General features: G+C 36.8%; 1 protein-coding gene across 4 annotated transcripts in view; it reads left to right on the forward strand.

Annotated features, from left to right (window-relative positions):
* The window catches only part of TAB3 (TGF-beta activated kinase 1 (MAP3K7) binding protein 3), a 47,546-nt gene that overhangs the window by 11,245 nt on the left and 23,825 nt on the right, over positions 1-12,476 (forward strand). For 3 of the 4 annotated variants that reach the window (XM_037377015.1, XM_037377020.1, XM_037377021.1), the window contains exon 2: positions 208-288. The exons of the other annotated variant lie outside the window; for it this stretch is intronic. The gene's annotated coding sequence lies outside the window, so the exon portion shown is untranslated. The remainder of the gene's footprint in view (positions 1-207; positions 289-12,476) is intronic. 4 annotated transcript variants of the gene reach the window in all.

Raw genomic sequence — 12,476 nt, forward strand, 5'->3', positions numbered from 1 at the left:
AATAATGGTGAACTAGTGGGCCTCCAGTGTCCAAGGTCTTGTGTCTACCCTGAATGGAACCTAGTAATCCTACCTGGTGGAAAAGTTTGCTAAAATGCTGTACTACTATATAAATCTGGTAACAAGATTCTTGTGATTGTGGTTCTCAGGTAAATACTGTTTTAAAAATATTACATTCTTTTTTTTTTTTTTTTTTTTTTTTTTTAGCCAAGAAAACCCCCAGAATTTAAACAGTACTGAATTTAGTTTACTATAATGGAAAACTGGTGATGTGAAATAGTTGTTAAGGTAAGAATCATTGACCTTTGTATTATAGGGTTTTTTAAAAAAATAAAGTATCTTTGTTTTTTAAACCTGATGCTGAATCAAAGGAACTAGCCATCTTATAGTAGATATCTGACTGCTTAATTTGCATGTTTCCCCAGCAATTGGAAGGAATAAAGAATCTGCCTGTGGTATGTAGTCTAATGTAACAGGTCTGTTACAGTATTGCTCGGCTCATCTGGCCATTCAGGTACTGAAAAATAAGTTTTAAATACACAGTCCTATTTAGCAGGATTATTCTTAAAATGTGCATATTCATGCATTTTAGAAGTATGTTTATATCTAATTTTCAGGTAGATTTGAATTCTGTTTCAAAATAAAGTAATAGTGTTTAATTGTCCAGAAGTGTAGCTTTGTTTTCTGTTCTGTAAGGGAAGAATGACGCAAAACCCAAAATACATACTCTTCTGAATAAGATTTGTGCTTTAGCAGTAGTATAAATGTCAAAGATTCTCAGCTCTGTCCCTCTTCTCTAAAAACAGAGAAAACCCAAATCATATGCTTGAGTCCAAGACATGAAAGTGCTTAGAGCTGTGATTTGTTTCTGTTTAATGCTTGTGAAAAATCTGAGGAAGTCATTGGGCTGTTTGGTTAAGCAAAGAGTGTGACTGCTTGCGCTATGATTTCAGAATCAAGGCATCAGATTACAGTGTTATTTTAACATTTTTACTTTTAACTTTTTTTTTTATTCTGAAAGGTACAAATCTGTCACTTTGTGCTGCTTGTGTCTAGGGCAGACACTTGTCTTGTTAGTTACTGGCCTCAGGGGAATATGATGGCAGTGTGTGTGGCTGGCAGGGGGATGAGTGCAAATTATTTTAAACTTCAGATTTTTCTGCTGTCTAACCTCCTGTTGTATACAAGGCTGCATTTGATTTGCAGGAAGACAAATAACTTGATTGTCTTGCTCTGTTGTCTTGGCATATGGTGCTCTTCCAAGACCCCAGGGAGTTGGACCAAAAGACCAGTGTTTCAGATTGATATTCTTAGTGTCTAAATGAACAGCTGGGCGTGCTCTTTATTACTATCTACAAAGCATGTGGCCACTGGCACTTCTTTACAGTATAGAAATTGGGAGATGTGTGGTATTAAGTTAGTTCTTTCACCACTCCTCCTTTGCTGCAGCATCTAAGCGAAGAAACCTCTGTACCATATCAGGTGAAAGAAACACATTTTTGTAGCTTGTATCTGCAACTACTCAGACTATTGAATGGGTTATCTGTTGCACCCTTCTGTTCTTCTGAAGGTGAATAGCACTGAGTGCAGCACAAATACTAGAGCAATTTTAGTGTAGCGTAAAGAAAGTTTCAAGTAGTTCTTTTGCTACTGTTTTACAAAGTTATCCACAAGGCCTATATAATCCCGTAAGAGCAGAGAGGTCTGGTAAAATAAAAAAGGACAGCACTTTTAGAAGATGCACCTACCCTGAGCTGCTGGACAGCATCTTCTTGTTTTGGAGAAGTGAAATAATCCAAACCTCTTTAAGAGTAGAATGAGTTAGTAACTATTTTAAGTTGAAGCTGTCTTTGAGCCCCCCTCTTTTTTTTTTATTCTTCTAAAGCAGGATTATGAGGATAGCTTCCTAAAAGGGAAATGAAATCAGCACAGATTATCCTACCAACCTTAATGGACTACAGGAGGGCAGATCAGTGTGGAAATGATCTGGTTTTAGAGAGATGCTGATTGCTTTAAGTGTTTAACATGCGTGTTGAACTTCCCTTTTGAAGAATATCTGTCATATAGAATAAATGTAAGGTATTTTAAAAACTGAAATTGTGTATACGTATACAGACTTTAGGGTGAAATGCTTTGAAAAGCCAAATACTACTTATTCCTGAAAGTGTGTTTCATTCATTTTGTGTCATGTTTAGATTTATACCATTTTTTTTCTGTAGCTCTACCTGATGAAAGTGAAATTTGCTCATAACTTTGTCATCAGGCAGCCATGCAGTGTCGACTGTGGAAAGACTGGCTAGTAGTAAAAGACTTCTTTCCCTTTAATTTTTATACTGTAAGCCTGATTTTATAAAGCCACAAAGTTGTTTAATGTGTTCTGCTATAGTTTGTGATCACAGGCTCTGTGAAAGAGGGCTGCATCATCACAAAACTGGCCTTTTTATATCATCTGTATGTAAAAGTCATGCATGCTCCAGCCAGGAATTGTGTTAATCTCACCGCTTGGATCTGAAATTTTCTGGCCTGGTACCAGACCAACAAAAATAAACAAATATTATGACTGATGACCTGAATACTGACAACCTGCCTTTGCAGACAATGTCATTGAGTAACCGAGGTGTCAGGAATGCAAAAACAGTTTTCCCTTAACCTACCAAAGTCATGACTGAAAGCATGTCGTAAAGTGTGGTCTTTAGAATTGGTTTGTGCTGTTACATAGCTGTGAATGACCAAGTGATTGTAATTCATAAAGGTTCTAATTTAATGTTAAATCCTTAGAAAAATCATGAGAGTTATTTGGCAATATGAAGTAGAAATGTCATGTGTGGAAAAGTTCAGTGTCGGTGGCTGCCCTTTTACTTCTGCTATCTGTACTTTCTTAGCCTGCCCTCTCAGGTATTAAAACACCTGATTTGGTGCCAGGCTCTCTGTAAGGAAGAGGACACTCTAAAGCTTTTAACAAGTAAAGCTACTGGATATTGTTCAAGTCCTTTGAATTTTGGCAGGAATGTATCAATGTATCTTAGGATGAACATTTGTATTCATATTCTGGTCTTCCCATTATCTGTTTGGCCTTGTCCTGTTTCTGGCCTAAGATTATGGAACGAGTGGGTCTGAAATATCTAGACTTCCTCATGGAGCTTTGCCATTGAAGCAGTTCTACAGATAGGGCATCTACAGCTTTATCTGAGTGTTAGTTGCTTAAACATTACCTTATACTACCATCATTTCTTGCTGCAACAGGTATAACGTAGACATTACTTACGGAAAGAGGAAAACTTAACGGCTTTTCTTCCACCAGACTTTTTATGTGTTCTATTAGTATTCTTTGTAGAGAATGCTGAAGCCAGTGCAAAACAAAAACGTTTCAAAAGGTCTGCATTGTGTAGTATCTAAGGCACATCTCCCCAGACAATCAGTCTGGGGCTAAACTGAGATAAAATTTTTCATCTTAAAATAATGTTAGTAGAACACAAATGTGTCCTTAAAAGAAAACAAATCGTGTTGCAGAAACAAAAATCTAATTTTAAGGCATGCTTCCCTCCCTGCCCCCAAAAGCAAAAGTAGTGGGTGGGGAGGGGGGAGGAAAGGCTCAGTCTAGGGCTTATATGACTTGTATATATACATAGAAAAATAGCTATGTACACATGCATGTGTGTGGCAGGTGATGTTTTTATTTTAAGATAATCTTTTCTGTTTTGCTAGAAATTGTGTATAGCAATTCCTCAACTATGGCACATATTGAAGCATCTATAGATGCACATGCATGATTATAGATAACCTAAATGTGTTAATAAGTTATACTGGAATAAACACATGTAGATAAAATTAATATAATGTTATATGTAACCTCTTAATATGACCTGTTCTTGTGGCACCCTTATGGGTGGGTATTCATGTAAGGACTTGCCAGAAGATACCACAAAACAGGCAAGGTTCACGTTATGGTTCCTTAGCTTAACAAATTCTCCTGCAAGGATAGAAAAGACAGGCATGCTGTGTAACATGTCTGCTGTATTTTGTAGCAGTTAATCACGTCAAGGAAATTTACACAGTCAGGCCACCAGAGCTTAATTCAAAACTTCAAAAGTGAAAGTTGATGATTTCTGTTGTGTAGGAAGTATATGGTATTTCTATGTATTATTGATATCTTTTGCATTGCTCTGTATTGATTCCTGTCTCTTCCTTGTTTTTTCTGTATCTGCTCTCTCCTTATTTCTGTCTTCTTTCTTGTTCCTGTTTACATATGCCTGTCTGTTTCCCTCCTTTGTGTAGAGTCATATCCTCCATCAGTGTGTTTGCCAGGGATCCTGAAATGAGATTTTTCTCATCCCCTTGCTCAGCTCCACTTCTTTCTAATCAAGGGTTTTTCTTCTGGTTTAAGGTGGCCAAAGTGAGGAGGGGTTAGCAGTAAGTAGACTGACTAAAACCAGTGATGCATTGGTGTTCGCACTTCCCAGTACTGTTTTCTTTTCTTTTTTCAACTGGTCGTCTTGGGTATAAATGTTGTAGTGAATGTAGTGTGCAGGCAGTCTTTGCAGTAGATGTTGTTTTTTGCACTGTTGTCAGTTGCATGGGTTGCTAATAAATTCACATAGGTCATTTCAATTGTAATTAATGCTATTTAGTATCTCCTTTTATCTCTATGGGAAAATGAATGCTTCTTTACAGGTGTAAATATGTTTTGCAATCACTTCTTCATTGATGCAGAAAAAAGTTAATACAGGGTGTGTTACAGAAATTGCCTGCATCCTATGCTGTAACACTCTTCCGTATATGCAGTTACCAACAAAACAGAAATCTTTGATTCAGTCGGTGTATTCAATATAGAGTATTTTCAAGGTTTGTCTGTCATCAGAGACTTAACAGAGAATTCATTTTTAACTATTGTTTACAACACTGTTAGCCATCACAAAAAGTCTGTCAGGAGCAGGAAACCTGATGTTTAAGCAGTTGATTTAGAACTTTTTTCTCCTCTTCGTACCTTAAGAATGGCTTAAATCAAATAGTTCAACTTTTCTTTGATAGCATAAACAATTAAATTTTATTTTTTTAGGTTTCTGTTGTCATAAATCACTCGTCCTATTGCTAATTCATAGCATGGCTGACTAAAAAGAGTGAATTTTCTACAAGTTCTGTAGATCTTGTGCAACATCAGATAACTCTGAGAGGATGGTCAAGCTTTTACTTCACCATGAAATTGTTTGCTGAGCCACCCCAGTAAATCAAATAACCGGTTAATAATACAAATAGTATAGCCCTAATGCATGAAGTACAGTAGCGTGCCTTTTACGGAAATATCAGCAAGCTTGGATGACTAATGTGATTTTGCTGCTTTTAATCTGTAAATGGTCAATGGTCTATTTCAAATTTATTGCTAGCAATTTATTTATTCAGAGCAAACATTTTTAGCAGGGAGAAGCCCAAATCAAAGTGAGAAGGTGAAGAAAAATGAGGGAGACATTTAGGCCTATTATGAGAATAGCTATTTGAATGTGTAATAGTTGATCTATGAGTATAGTTAAATCTGAAATTTTACAAGCTATGTGTGGGTAAAACAAATGACAATTTGGTTCATATTTTTTTAAAATCATAACTGTTGTCTTCAGACTTCTTGGAACTTCTGGCTTTAGTGAATACTTACTGCTCTGAACTCATGCAAAAGCAAGTACAGTGTTTCATTTTGTGAAGTTTCTGCTGGAAGGGCTCATTGTTTTTTTGACTAGCGTAAATGTATCTTGTAACAAAGCCTGTTCTGAATGTCTTCGAAACAAATTGTAAGTGTGGCAATGAATTTGTGATGTAGGAGCAGGAGCTAATGCTGAGAATCACTTACCTTGTGTAGGAGCTATGAAAGATCTCTTAGGCTGGAACAGCATTAAATTCCTGTTGAGCTGATTGAGGTTCAGATTGGTGAGTTGCAGGTAACACTGTCCATTGCAATATGCAGAGACATTACTTCTTTGAGAAATGTTAATCTCAGACTTCGGAGAAGGAAGCCCACTTTCCGGAACAACTTGTGTATTGAACAATAGCCCAGTATTTTTTGTTAGCTCCATTTCCTTCTAGTATAAACCTCAGCTTCTAGTAATTGTTAAACCTGGAAATATGAATAGGCGACTGTACTTTAAAAAAGCTGAAGTTTATGATCCATAGATTTGCAAGTAGACATTTTCCCATGCTTTATGTATCTATGCACTTTAACGTTTTCTTGTATCCTTTCTGGCTCATTTTGATTCCCAAAATAGGATATAATGGTCAAAAAAAACTATATCATTTTAAAACTGCCTTTTGCAGGGCCAACGCTTAGAATTTATGGATTAGGAAATCTGACAGTGTGCTAGTTCACAGCAGGTTTTTTTCCAGCCACAGTCTGTATTTCATAAACTTTCTGTCAATTGTAGATCATATGTCTTGGTAAGAAAGCCAATTCATACCTCATAGGTACTAACATGATTCTTGTGGTAGTCTCAGGATTTTCTGTAAGGCATACAAACTCACTTGTGTTTTACAACTTATAGTTGCACCTAGTATTCCACGGAACTCTTCTGGAAATTAGTATTTGTTGCATAGTAGCATCATTCCTGAACTATCTCACTGCCTTAAAAACTTAATTTTCTTGTAACTTTGTTCTGTAGCAAGAGCTCATTCTGGTTGTGCCATGGAGTGAGACACAGGTTTTTGAGAAAGGCGGGGGGAGACTTTTTACCAAGGCCTGTAGTGACAGGATGAGGGGCAGAGGTTTTAAACTGAAAGATGGTAGGTTTGGGTTGGACATAAGGAAAAAATTTCTTGTGAGACACTGGAACAGGCTGGTCAGAGAAGTGGATACCTCCTCGTTAGAAGGACTTCATTAGAAGTGTTCAAGGCCAGGTTGGATGGGGCTTTGAGCAATCTGGGGTAGTGGAAGGTGTCCCTGTCCTCAGCAGGAGGGCTGGAATTAGATGATCTTTAAAGCTACCTTCAAACCCAAACATTCTATGATTCTGTGATGTACTTGGTGGGGAATTACTGGCCAAGAACCTCTTAACCACTTGCTAGAATGGGTGTAATTATTCCAGTTAAGCAGTCTTCAGTTTTTAATATCTTGTGGTGCAAAGTATCATGTAGTTATTAAAAGTAAATTCTGCTTTGTGAAGGTGTGACTTGTATATAGGGTAGGGATGACTTTCACTCCTTTTACTTCCAGAGCAGTGGAATAAATATGGTCTCTTATTCTCAAATACTAGTCCTACCTTTAAGGGACAGACATTTAATCATGACCAAGGTTATTAAATAATGTGTGAGTTGTTTCACAAATGTTAGATCTTTAGATCTAACAGAGCAATACTTCTGGCTTGTTTTCCACCTCACAACTGGCTGTCTCAGTGCCTGATATTTTGGGGTTTTTGTAATCTGTGTAAACACTGCATTGCTTATGTTGTTCCTGTGACTTTTTTTTTTTTTTTTTTTTTGTCTTATAGATGGCAGAAGAAACCCAGTAAATAGATAACACTAATCCATTTAGATGTTGGTGGCTCAGAAGGATGGTAGACTGTGATGGAGAAAAGAAAAGCAAATGTCACACAAAGCAACACAAAATTCATGCCTAAGAGGGAATAGTGATTGATTATGACTTTTTGATTTTTAGCAAGAACCTGTGTCATAACATGCTTGCCCACAGACCACAGATGAAACCTTATTGTGCTTGAGTCCTGTTCCTAGGCAGTGTCACTGTTGTGGCAAAAATGGTTTTCCTCCGTCCAGGTGCGTCTTACCTCAGAGTTGCACACTGCTTTTGCGTGATGAAGACACACAACATTGTATCACAATATTCCTCATTTATGGAATCTGTGGAGTTTCAAACATGGATAAAACTGATTATTGCTTAAGTTTAAACTAATGAAAATAAAACACAAGAGAAGGAATGTCTTCGTTGCTCTACACTCCCATTTCATCAGTGTGAGATAACAGTATTCTCGTCGTGCTGGCTTTAATGATTTACATTCCATTTTAGTACTCAAAGATGTTCTAGGCCATCATCTGTGTAACTATTATATGGCTGTGTAACTACCGTATGGCTAAATGGACAGGGGTATCGAACCAGGAACTGTCAGGTGAGCCTGTATAACTGTACCATAATATGAGAGACCAGTGGTCAGCAGCAATAGCTTGTCAGCTTTATTTTTAGTTTTCTGTATACCCCTTTATTGTGCTTCACATTGCCTTCGTACTCTCCAGGAGCTTTATGAATCTGTTGATCTTTTATGCAAGTGAATGAGCGGTCGTCATAAGACAGCTTGCCAAACCATGGAGTTGTGTTGTGTTCTTAGTGACATAGCCAGGCATTCAGAGCAGTGACAGCAGCCTGCTGAGCTCAACTTTAGGTATTGCCTGCTTTTCTTTTGCTTTGTTGAACTTAATACATCTGTATGAACCGACAGAACGTCTTTAAACTCTATTGTATGTGTCTTTCCTACTCTGTGAAGCAATAGAGTCCCAAAGCTGTGGGATATCTCACCCTGTAAATAAAAAAAGCTTCTGTAACAAATGGTTATTGTGATTTGTGAGGTGGGATAGTTGTTCTTAGCTATATGTAATCATAGTTGCAGGGAAAAGTTATCCTTGGTTTTTTTGTCATACATCATGTTTAAACAGTGCGAGTGGGCGACTGAAGATGATTGTGAGTAAAAATTGATCTCTTCACACTTATAACAGTTTGGTTTCTCTTATCTTTGAGAATTTAAGATCTTCCAGCTAGCAAATCTTTACAAAGGTGTCACATTACCATAAAAGTGTTTGGTGCCTTTGCTGCAAGAGCAATCTGAAGTCAGCTGGACTGATGTGTGTTCTGACATATATGGGATGAGTTAATTGCTTTTCTTTATTTGAATGGTTAAATAAATGGAAATAGTGTACAAAATTGTTCTCTATTATTCCCAGTGTCAGAATAGCATGATGACTCTAAACTATTACAGTCAGTTTAATATTCTGTGTGGGCACCTTTGAATTTAAGCCAACAGTGGTTCCAGAGGCTGCTCAAGGATTAGAGGTGAGATTACTTGATTGCATCTGCGGCCAGGTCATGTGCCAGGCATGTTTACAAGGCTATAATTGGGTACAAATGCCGATTTAATAGTAGGTATGTGTGGGTTGGGATGTTAAAGTATGTTTTTGTTTAGTTAATCTTGTGTTTGAGGCAACTTAATTTGAATCGTCATCTTCAGATTTCATGGTTTTATACAAGCTTATTTACAAAATGTGGCTATTTAGCAGTCTCTCTTTGTGTTTGCAGTTGCATTGTAGGAAGCACCGCAGTAATTATACAACTTTACATCTGCTTGAGTATTGAAATACAGAAGTGGAATTGGGCTGTGGTCACGTAGTAATGTAGACTTCGGCTGAAATCATATTTATCTGTTAAAACCACAGTGTTAGGTTAAAACTAAAAGATATTAATACCTTGTCTAACAAAGTACTTCCTAAATCTGTTGGCTGAACTAATTCCTTTGTTGTCTTCTCACGTTTTACTGTCAGCATGCAGTGTATGGAGGGTACTGTAGCCTTTGGAAGCATGTAACCAATGTGTCAACAGAGATGTGGAAGGTATAGCTCTGTCAGTGATAAGGAACTGGCTGCCTATAATCAGTTGGCCCATCACAGTTTTCAGAAAGATTTTTTTGTAGAGAACAGCATTGCATGGCCTGTGGGGAAGCGACATGGAGGTTGAAGTACAGTTCAGACCTCTTGCTGGTGGTGTGTGTACCTTCTGAGCTCAGCTGACAGCTTTCTTGCAGCGCCACAGTCATGTTCTCTAACTCCAGTACTGACAACACTTGGCAAAATCCCCATCCTGATTTAGTGCTGTTCATACAAGAACAGCTTCGGTTCTTGTGTTCTAACTCTGCTTCAGGTGAAAGTGCATTTTTGTTACGGCTTTAACTCATCAGCTGGCTTACCTGTGCTCAAGAGAGAGAGGTGTTGCTCCTGGTCCTGTATCCCTTTCCCCTTTTTACCATTTTAAATTCCTTTCCACAATGGTGTGTTATTCAGTGAGCCATCCATTGTGCAGGGTAGGCTTATTAAACTATTTTTTTTTTCTTTTTTAACTGTTTTAGCAGGTTCAGTTAGTTCAGCTGAGTTGACTGGAGTGGGAAGAAAGGTAGAGAAAGCTGTTCAGTTGTGTATGAGTTGTAATTCACTACAACTGATCTCACTGCTTTTTCATGCTGCCCCATATGCACCAAATCTTGGCATCCTTGGAGAATTGTAACCAGGTCTGTAGATGGCTCTGGAGGCAGTGGAAGTTTGTCCACATCTATTCTAGAAGTAAATTGACATTACCCCCTAAGCAGTCCTTGCTTATAGGGTAACTTCATTCAAGAAACTGCAACTAACATGTAATTCACTGAATAGTTTTGAATTTATATACATGTATGTGTAAATAAAAACTTGAAATCCTTTTGCAGTAAGAGAGTTTCTAGGGACTTAACTTGCTCAAGATTTTTTTTTTTATTCCCAAACAATTATAAATGCTTTGGACTAGTTAAATTTGAGTGCTGAAGATGAAATAGATGATATTTTACTTTTGTGAGAGGTAGAATGTTTTCATCATCTTTCTTGGGCCATATAAATAATGTTTTTATACATTATAGCTATAAATATAGGGTTTAATAAAGATAGGCTATAGTTTCAAATACAGCTTAAATCTTTGTGTTGTAGTAGTACAATGAAATAATTTTCACAGTTGGGAAAATAATAGATTATTTTGAGAATCTCTTATGCACTGTGCCTGGTAAAGAGGAACACTGGAGTGCAATACCTGGACGACATTTTGGTAGGATTATTTCCATACTATAAGACATCTTGAATTTAGGAATACGGAAGTAAGTAGTCACAAAACATAAATGTCCTAATACATGTTCTTAATAAGCAACTAATTTTTTTAAATTATATAGATATAAAAGTCATGATCTATATAAAACTGTCATACTTCCTAAGCACTCTGTGTATTCTTGTTTGCTGTATACTTTAGTAATACTACTTTGTAGAACAAGCCTAGTAATGCTAAGGTTTTTTGTGCTTTGAGCATGAACGGTCTGTGCTCTTCTAAAAGGCTTTTCAGACTAGAGCAGATGATTTTTTTCTTTTTTCTTTTTTTTTTTTTTCTCTCCAGAAAAGATGGAATAACTTATTCTTGAGACCAACTTCAGCAAATAAGTGAGTAGGAAAAAGGCAATGACAAAACTGAAAAAGTAATTTCAACTGTAGCTAACATTACCTCAAGAAGGAATATAATTCATAAGATTCACTCACAATTCTTTCCATTTAATAAATGCATTTAGAATAAAAAATCTAAAACGTTAGTCAGATTCAGAACTCTGCTGTCCAGCCAGTTAGTCTGGCATGGCTTTGAAAACAAAATGGTATATTTTAGTAAAGTTACTACAAATGAGCGTTAGGCTTTTATTATTATTCTTCCATTTAAAGAACACCATATTTTTCTTTTGGACACGATCTCATTTTTATTTAGCCTACCGTTTTTATTGAAAGTAAAATTCTGTACTGATCTAGATTAATGAAACTGAATTTTATATTTTCCTATCTTGTTCTGGTTCCTCAATTCGTGTGCTCGCTCTTCGCAGTTCTCCCTCTATTGGTTACCAGAGAAATAAGGAAAGTTGCTATTCAGGGGAGGTATTCACGCTGATACTGCTCTTCTGTTTGGCTCAGAACAGGAATGAAGTTCTGAGTAGCATTGATACCAGTGTTACTTAGAACTTTTCTGCCTGAATGCCAGTAGCAAATATAAGCAGGAATGAGTTTGATGTTTAAACGTAACAATTAGGAATTGCTGTCATGAGTTTGGATTGTATAAGTGTTCATTGGAGTTGCTAGTTCATATTCACTGCAAATGAGTTTAAATGGCTCTAAAGTCAAAATCACTTTTGCTGGGTGGAGATGTTATGCATGTTGATTTTTCTTTTCAGCTTCCTGATTTGTGTTAATTTTGTTTTTTTCTGTTCTGAAGATTTCATAATTAAGAAGTTGATAGTGTTTTACTGTTTTGTCCACCTGAATTTCATGGTATCTTCATACTCCAGTTCCTGCAATGTTTAGACAGAATAGACCATCCAGGTTTGCTAGCTTTCCCTGAATCCTTTTCTACCTCTTGGCTAAAAGCCTGTCAGTCCAGTGCAAGTGTTTGAAGGAATTGCCTTATGAGTGCTTAAGTAAAAAATTTGTGCTGCATTTATGAATCTGGAGACCAAAATTCTGCTTCAACACTTCGATCAAACAAGGTTAACAAGGAAGAAAAAATTGATTAATTTAAAAATATTGGGTTGAGTTCATACGACCGTCATTCAGTAAATCCACTTTTTATCTGTAGACATCAGCATGCATTTGTTTAGAAGTCAGGACAGTGAAATTTAAGGATTACATTTGTGTTGTGTTCAGAGGAAAAACTGAGGTTCTTTATGTGACTGTACTTAAAT

This window comes from Falco rusticolus, chromosome 2 (assembly GCF_015220075.1).
Source record: "Falco rusticolus isolate bFalRus1 chromosome 2, bFalRus1.pri, whole genome shotgun sequence".
Taxonomy (NCBI): Eukaryota; Metazoa; Chordata; class Aves; order Falconiformes; family Falconidae; genus Falco; species Falco rusticolus.